Source organism: Rutidosis leptorrhynchoides, chromosome 4, assembly GCF_046630445.1.
Source record: "Rutidosis leptorrhynchoides isolate AG116_Rl617_1_P2 chromosome 4, CSIRO_AGI_Rlap_v1, whole genome shotgun sequence".
Lineage (NCBI taxonomy): Eukaryota > Viridiplantae > Streptophyta > Magnoliopsida > Asterales > Asteraceae > Rutidosis > Rutidosis leptorrhynchoides.
Genome location: NC_092336.1, coordinates 64,760,129 through 64,767,951, shown reverse-complemented (window position 1 = coordinate 64,767,951; position 7,823 = coordinate 64,760,129). Strand labels below are relative to the sequence as shown.

General features: G+C 33.2%; 1 non-coding gene across 1 annotated transcript; it reads left to right on the top strand.

Moving 5' to 3' along the window:
• Nucleotides 1-2,669: 2,669 nt before the first annotated feature.
• LOC139845890 (small nucleolar RNA R71) lies at nucleotides 2,670-2,776 on the top strand. The gene has a single exon (XR_011758644.1). It is a non-coding gene; the product is annotated as a small nucleolar RNA R71 (small nucleolar RNA).
• Nucleotides 2,777-7,823: the final 5,047 nt, after the last annotated feature.

Genomic DNA, 7,823 nt, shown 5'->3' with positions numbered 1-7,823 from the left:
ACAAAATTTGGCAAATAAACCAAGTGTAAACCCGAGAGAATTTATAACCCTTCCCCACACTTGAGATCATGCAATGCCCTCATTTGCATGAAATCAGACTACAATTATAAATTCATGAGGGTGATTAGCGTAGAAAAGTGATTAAAAATACCGAGTTTGCAAACATATTGTTGTTATTTCACATTTGATATTGTCGTCAAACTTATTAGCTTTTGCTGAACTTAATGCTAGTCTTTGAAAGTGCGCTGTTTTACCCTGTTTTGTACATAACATAAAATACAAACATATATACATATTTTTGAAGTTTGGTATATAACCCCACGTTCAAAAATTTATAAAACATAGTATTTTTTGGCATACTTTAAATCAATAAAATTAAAAATAATGATAACAAAATTTTTCGTCCCGCCCTCGGGTAAAGCAATTTTGGTTCAACGACCTAATCTTCAACTCACGACGAATTTTAGAAATCATTTTTTTAACTTAATGAAATAAAGTACATTTTTGTTTTTTAAAAAAAACACACAAAACATAAATTTTAAAAAGCATATTAATTTAATATAAAACCTACAAAACAAAAAAAAATTCAGAATGGGGGAAGAAAACTAGTTCTTTAGTGTCTGCTAGCGGAAAAGACCAATCGGATTCCATTCTCGGAACTACACGAGAACAGAACAACTAATTCTAGACAGCATTTTCTTTTTAGAACATTTGAATCTCCCCACACTTAGGTAGCTGTGGTGTCGAAATTGTGATTAGCTTCATCGTCAATTTCTCTTGGTCCATAATCAACTTGCATATCCGTGACTTTTTCTTTAAGCCATTGATCGGATTCATGTGTTATATCCACAATTTCAACTAGCTTCGCCTTTTCTTTAGGCGAAAGATTGGATACTAATCGGTTACATAACTTAAAGTTCCCCTTGGTTCTAGCATCGCGAATCCGTTTAATAAGTTTCTTCATTGAACTATTAATAACGGGATTATCTAATTTCGTATCAACAACGGGGTTCTTTGTTATCATGTCATCATTAGGTGTTACTTCATCTTCCCCACACTTAGGCGTTTTATTATTGTTAAGCACTACCGTTGGAGTTGGTAAAACAACATGGTTCTTACCAATCGTTTTTATTGGTTCAACGGTTTTGGTTGGTGGAGATTTAGACTTTCGAATCATAAAGGTGATTGATTTGTCACCACTACTAAGTGTCATTCTACCGTTTCTTACATCAAAGAACGCCCCGGTGGACGCTAAGAATGGTCAACCTAAAATTAGAGGAATGTTTGGGTCCTCTTCTATGGCAATGACAATGAATTCGACTAGAAAGGTTAAATTGCCTACTTGAATGGGTAGATTGTCAGCAATTCCAACTGGGTGCTTAATGGTTTGATCAAAGAGTCGAACACTCATATCTGTTGGAGTTAACTCACCTACACCTAATCTCTTATATAATAAAAGAGGCATAACACTCACACTTGAACCTAAATCTGCTAGTGCATCATACATGACACAGTCACTAAGTAGACAAGGAACAATAAATTCACCCGGATCACCTACCCTAGGTGGAGGATTTGGTGGAACTGTCTTCACCGGGTTTACTTCTACTGTTTTTGTTTCTTGCACTTTTTTTTTCTTCTTCTTCTTCTTTCCAGAGGTATCACAAACTTTATTACTTATTACTTGCTCATACTCAACTCCTTTTCTTGGAAACGGGATGGGTGGTTTATATGGTGCCACCACTGGCTTTACATACTTGGGTGGTGGTGGTGGTGGTGTAACTTCTTCATTGTTACTAACATTTAAAACCTTCCCATCTTCTGGAGCTGGTTTTTCAGAGTCTGTTGAAACCATATTAACATTCTCATTTCGAAGATTTACTTCAGTATTACTCGGTAGCTTTCCTTGTTCCCTCTCACTTATCATGCTAGCAAGAGTACCTACGTGTTTTTCTAGATTCAAAATGGAAGCTTGTTGAGTTCTTAATGACTGATCAAACCTATCATTTGTTTGGGTTTGAGATGTAATAAATTGTGTTTGAGATTCAACTAGCTTTGCCATCATTTCTTCTAGATTTGGATTTTTCTCTTCGGTTTGTTGTGGTGGTTTATACAAGCTAGGTCTTTGTTGATTGAAAGTGTTGTTTTGAGTTGGTTGGTTATTCGGACCTTGTTGGTTATACGAGTTGTTGTTTGGTCCATTTGGATTGTAAAGAATGTTTTGATTTCGATTGAAGTTTAGCTTTGGCGGTTGATAATTATTTTGATAATTATTTCCCGGCCTTTGGTTCATGTAGGAAACATTCTCTCGTTGTTCCATGGTCGGTTCAATGTGACAATCTTTCAATAAGTGTGGTCTACCACATTGCTCACAACTGATTCGTATTGCGTGAATATCTTTATTCATCTTTTCCATTCTTCTTTCGAAAGCATCTATTTTTGCAGAAACGGAATCAAAGTCATGGCTAGAATCGGCTCTAGCCACTTTAGATGAACGAAAAATATCTTTTTCTTGGTGCCACTCATGTGAGTGAGAAGCAGTGTTATCAATAATTTTGTAAGCTTCGGTTGCGGTTTTCTTCATAATGGAACCACCAGCTGTTATGTCGATGTCTTTTCGTGTAGCAACATTGACACCTTGGTAAAATATTTGTACTATTTGATAAGTGTCTAAACCATGTTGAGGACATCCTCTCAACATCCTTCCGAATCTTGTCCATGCCTCATATAATGTTTCATTTGGCTTTTGCGCGAACGTAACAATTTCTCCTTGAAGTCTTACGGCTTTAGATGCTGGAAAGAATTGTTTAAGAAATTTTTCAACTAAATCATCCCATGTAGTAATCGCCCCTTCAGGTAACGATTCCATCCAATCTTTGGCTTCTCCCTTTAAAGTCCAGGGAAATAACATGAGATAGATTTGTTCGTCTTCAACTTCTCGGATTTTGAATAGTGTACAGATCCTATTAAACGTACGAAGATGTTCGTTTGGATCTTCCTTCGGCGCACCACTATATTGGCACTGATTAGTTACCATGTGTAGAATTTGTCCTTTGATTTCATAATCTGGTGCATTAATGTTTGGTTGAGTAATTGCATGACCTTGGCCGGTGCGTTTGGCTCTCATTCGGTCTTCCATACTTAGAGGTTCTAGATTTTCCATGATTGGAAGTGTTGTATCCGAATCACTAGAGGTTTCTGATTTAATGGTTTCTTCCTCAGCAATCTCCGGATTCTCAATTGTGAGGTTGGGTTCAAAAAATGGATTATCGAAAATTTGAACTGAAGTACTTGGTCTACTGGATGACGATTCTAAAGAGAAATCAACGGCGGTTATATTTGTTAAATGTCTTGATCGAGTTACAAGTGGTGAACGTACAAAAGGTGGTGAACGTCTTGCTCGGTGCATTCACTGAATATCCTATTAGTTTTTAAAAAGGAAAGAAAAATTATAATAAGTTATCCAATTAATAGACTTTTCTGATTTTGCCCACGTTTCGAATAGCCAAAAGATGCAGCAGAGGGGCAGGATTCGTTTGGTCTCAATATAATTGAGGACTGTTTGGCTCCAATAACCCGGTCCACGTACAAATCCAACTATTACTACGAACCAGAAAATTTTGATGTCTATTAATTTAACCACTTAAAATAAATTTTCGTAATTTTAAGAAATTTAGAGAAGAAGTAGAAAAAAATTCTAAGTCCTAAAAACTAGAATGGCGAGAAATAAGAGAGAAAAAGATTGCGCGTCGAAAAGTGTCGAAAAATGAAAAAGACGAAGAGTGGTTTGTAAACACGCGGTTAATCCAACCTTATAACTATCACTATCTTAAAATTAAAACTACAAATAGAGATCACTAATTGGAATTGTAATTGATACATAGGTAAACGGCGTCGAAAAATAAAAATAAGAAAATAGCGCGAAAAATGGCGTCGCAAAATTCTAAAGCACCTAAAACTTAGTCTAAGGAATAAGCACTTAAGGGATTTTACGGCAAAGCCTAAAAATCTGGTAGTATAAAAATAACTACGGCAAAAAAAACTAAATTTAATACTAAAAGTTGTGACTATAGTCTAAAAAAAACTAAAGGTAATAAAACTAAAAATATATTTTTTTTTAAATTTTATAGACAAAATCTTAAAAATATAATTTTTTTTTTTAAACGAATTTTTTTTTCTTAAAAAAAAACGTTTTTTTTTTATACAATTTTTTTTTTTTTTTGTTTTTTTACGTTTTTGTTTTTTTTTTTTTGCGTTTTTTTTTTACGTTTTTTTTTTTTTTTTTTTATTTTTGCAAATATAAATTAAAAATATAGCGTTTTAGTGCTCCCCGGCAGCGGCGCCAAAAATACTTGATGTCGTAGGGGGTGTATACAAAATAGTATTATTTTTAGTGCGAAATACTATTAAATATGCTACAATTTTACACAAGTTATTTATTTATTTATCGAGTGGATATACTTAAACCTTGCTACAACACTTATAGGCAGTGTACCTAATCGTATTATAGTATAGTTTTTAGTAAGTCCGGTTCGTTCCACAGGGAGCTCGTGAAGTATAACACTATATTTTTTTACACACAATAATTGTAAAAATACAAATATATATATATAAGTAATATTATTATTATAAAGGGGGGTTTTTACCGTTTAATGACCGGTTTGTCGATTTTAAAACTTTAGTCGCAGTTAAAACCAAATAAATACAAGACTTTTAAATTAAAGCATAAAGTAAATAACGATAATGAAATTGCGAATAATAAAAGTGCGATAAAATAAACTTGCGATAATTAAAAAGTACGATAATTAAAAGTGCAATTAAATACAATAACAATAAAAATGCGATAATTAGAAGTGCAATTAAATATAAAATAAAGGAAATTAAATATGAAATAAAAGAATTATGCTTATTTAAACTTCCGTAATCATGATGTTTGACGTGTTGATTTTAGTTTTATGCCCATGGGTTAATTGTCCTTTGTCCTGGATTATTTAATATGTCCGTCTGGTTTTTTGTCCATAACAGTCCATCAGTCATAAATATAAAGTGCGAGTGTCCTCGTCAAATTATCCTTATACCCGAAGTTAAATTTTCCACTAATTGGGGACTTAAACTGTAACAAGATTTTAATACTTTGTTTAATAATTACACCAGGATGTCAACTGAGTGTAACCCAAGGTTTTAATATTTTGTTATAAATTATACCAAGTGTCCCTGTACATAATTTCACCCCTGTTTTAATTATTCTAGTGGCTATTAATCCATTCTCGTGTCCGGTTAAATGAACGATTATTCGTACATATAAATACCCCGCCCATCGTGTCCGATTGAGTGTATATGGTAATTTATAGGGACGCCCAATTGTAAATCTTTATATTAACATTAACAAACTATCATTTAGTTAAACAAATATAAAGCCCATTAATAGCCCATAGTCTAATTTCCACAAGTGTCGTTCTTTTGTCCAAACCTCAATTATGGTACAAAGCCCAATTACCCAATTTTAGTAATTAGCCCAACATCATGATTACTTCGTTTTAAATAAGCATAATAATAACTTAGCTACGAGACATTAATGTAAAAAGGTTGAACATAACTTACAATGATTAAAAATAGCGTAGCGTTACACGGACAGAATTTCGACTTACACACTCAAACGATCTCTATCATAAATCTTATTATTATCATAATTTAAAATTAAAATTAAGATTATTGTTATATCTTATTACATTAACATTATGATAGAGATTTTTAGATATAGATATTGATATTTGATATTGGATCGGTAGAAAGAGGGATAAAAGGATATATAGATTTTTTGATCCGCTCCTTAATGTATCGATTACATAGCCTTTTATAGGCGAAATTAGAATTGAAATTTTCATTTACGACCCCTGAACTATGCTCAATTAACAACTTTTTATTATTTAATATTATTCTTATTATGAATTATTTAAATATTATATTTTATTCTTGTGCATAGTTGACTCATAATTTTTACACCGTTGCGTCGAGCGTTGAGAGTTGACTCATGTCCTGGTTCCGGATTTTCGAACGTCCTTTCGTACAATTTTATATCATGTACTTTGCGTTTTGTAACTTGTACTCTTGTCATTTTTAGACGTTCTTCATCAATAATTTGAACCTTTTTGATTGTATCTTGTACTTCCGAGCTTTTTGGACCTTTGTGTCTTCAATTCGTCGTTTTCGCCTTTTGTCTTCGCACTTATTTAATATAAACGAATATTACTTGAAAATGGAACAATTGCAACTAAAATTCTGTCTTTCTTGGGGGATAATGCAATGAAATATGTGTTCATTTTTAGCCTTATCAGCAACCACCGTTCTTACAGTTGACACCCGAATTGGTTCAGGTGACCTAATGAATTCTAGGTGAATTCCTAGGATTTTACGTTCAATGGTAATGAACGCATTAAAAATGGGTTTTCAGAAAACAAATCGGTTTTAATTTGATCAAAATATTTTCTCGTTCAAGCTCGAGTTTAGATATCATCGAATTCCATGAGTTTGTAATTCTCAATCTTTGAGGTCAATCTCTAGGATTGAGTAATATCTGTCTTAAAAGCTGATTTTTAATCTTTAAGGAGATTATCCTTTCTGGGAATCTGATTCATTAGTCTTATCAAGCTAATTTGCACGGCGCCCTCCCCATTTTACGAGACAGATCCTCTCATGGTTAGGATAAGTCTGACCACTTGGCGACCCTGTTTGATGCTGAGGTCCGTGGATTTCCTGCTGATTTTAGAGATGACTTTTCTAGATTTTTCGTCAACCTACAGCTGGTCTGGACGACAACTTCTTGACTAAATCAAGAAGCGCGTGTCTTTTTCGGAAGACTTTACTTTCATTTAATGATGGAATTGATTCACCGTGTAGATCCATCTTTTCTTTTATCTTTATTATAATATTGCGGGTAAAACAGTCAATTTAGTCCAAAACAAAAGCACCTGCAATAACTTTACAGAAACATGTGATAGATAGTTTTTTTTAATTGAATAACTTGATACATTCTCCCCACACTTAGTTTCTTTCTTTGCCTTTTTATTCTCCTTTATTCCATTTTAAATGAATTCAAGTGTTTTAGGGTGTTTCTCAATTTTATGTCCTTTTCGAGGTAACGATAATTTTGGTATTAACACCTAGTTTTCATCGTTCATAAATATGTATAAACATGATTTTGTATTCATTTAGTTGAAAATTTTTTAAATTTTCACAAAATTTGGCAATTAAACCAAGTGTAAACCTGAGAGAATTTATAACCCTTCTCCACACTTGAGATCATGCAATGCCCTCATTTGCATGAAATTAGACTCTAACTATAAATTCATGAGGGTGATTAGTGCAGAAAAGTAGTTAAAGATACCCAGTTTTGTAATTACAAAGCTCGTCGAATGATAGATGGCGCGCCTCATCGTTCATCCCTTCTTGTTTTATCACACATGTTTTTTTTCTCTTCAAAAACGGCTGATTTTCCGAGCTGTTTGTTAATATTTGAAAATGCGTCTTTTACTCTTACTTATTATGCATGTTTATTAACGAGTTATGCACTAACCTGAACCCCTAATTTAACGTTAAGTGGGGTTAGACTTCCCCACACTTAGCTGACGATATGTGAAGTCGGTAGAATAAGTTTCACGAATTAGAATAGTGAGCCAATTATTTACATCTCGGGTGGTGTATAATATATCAATGGGTTTAAAGTTTAGAACCACTCGATCGTCACTACTTAATTCTTTTTTAAGTGTAGCTTTTAGTAAATGGATACGTCTCTTTTCTGGTTCTTGGTCAAATGAATCGATATACAC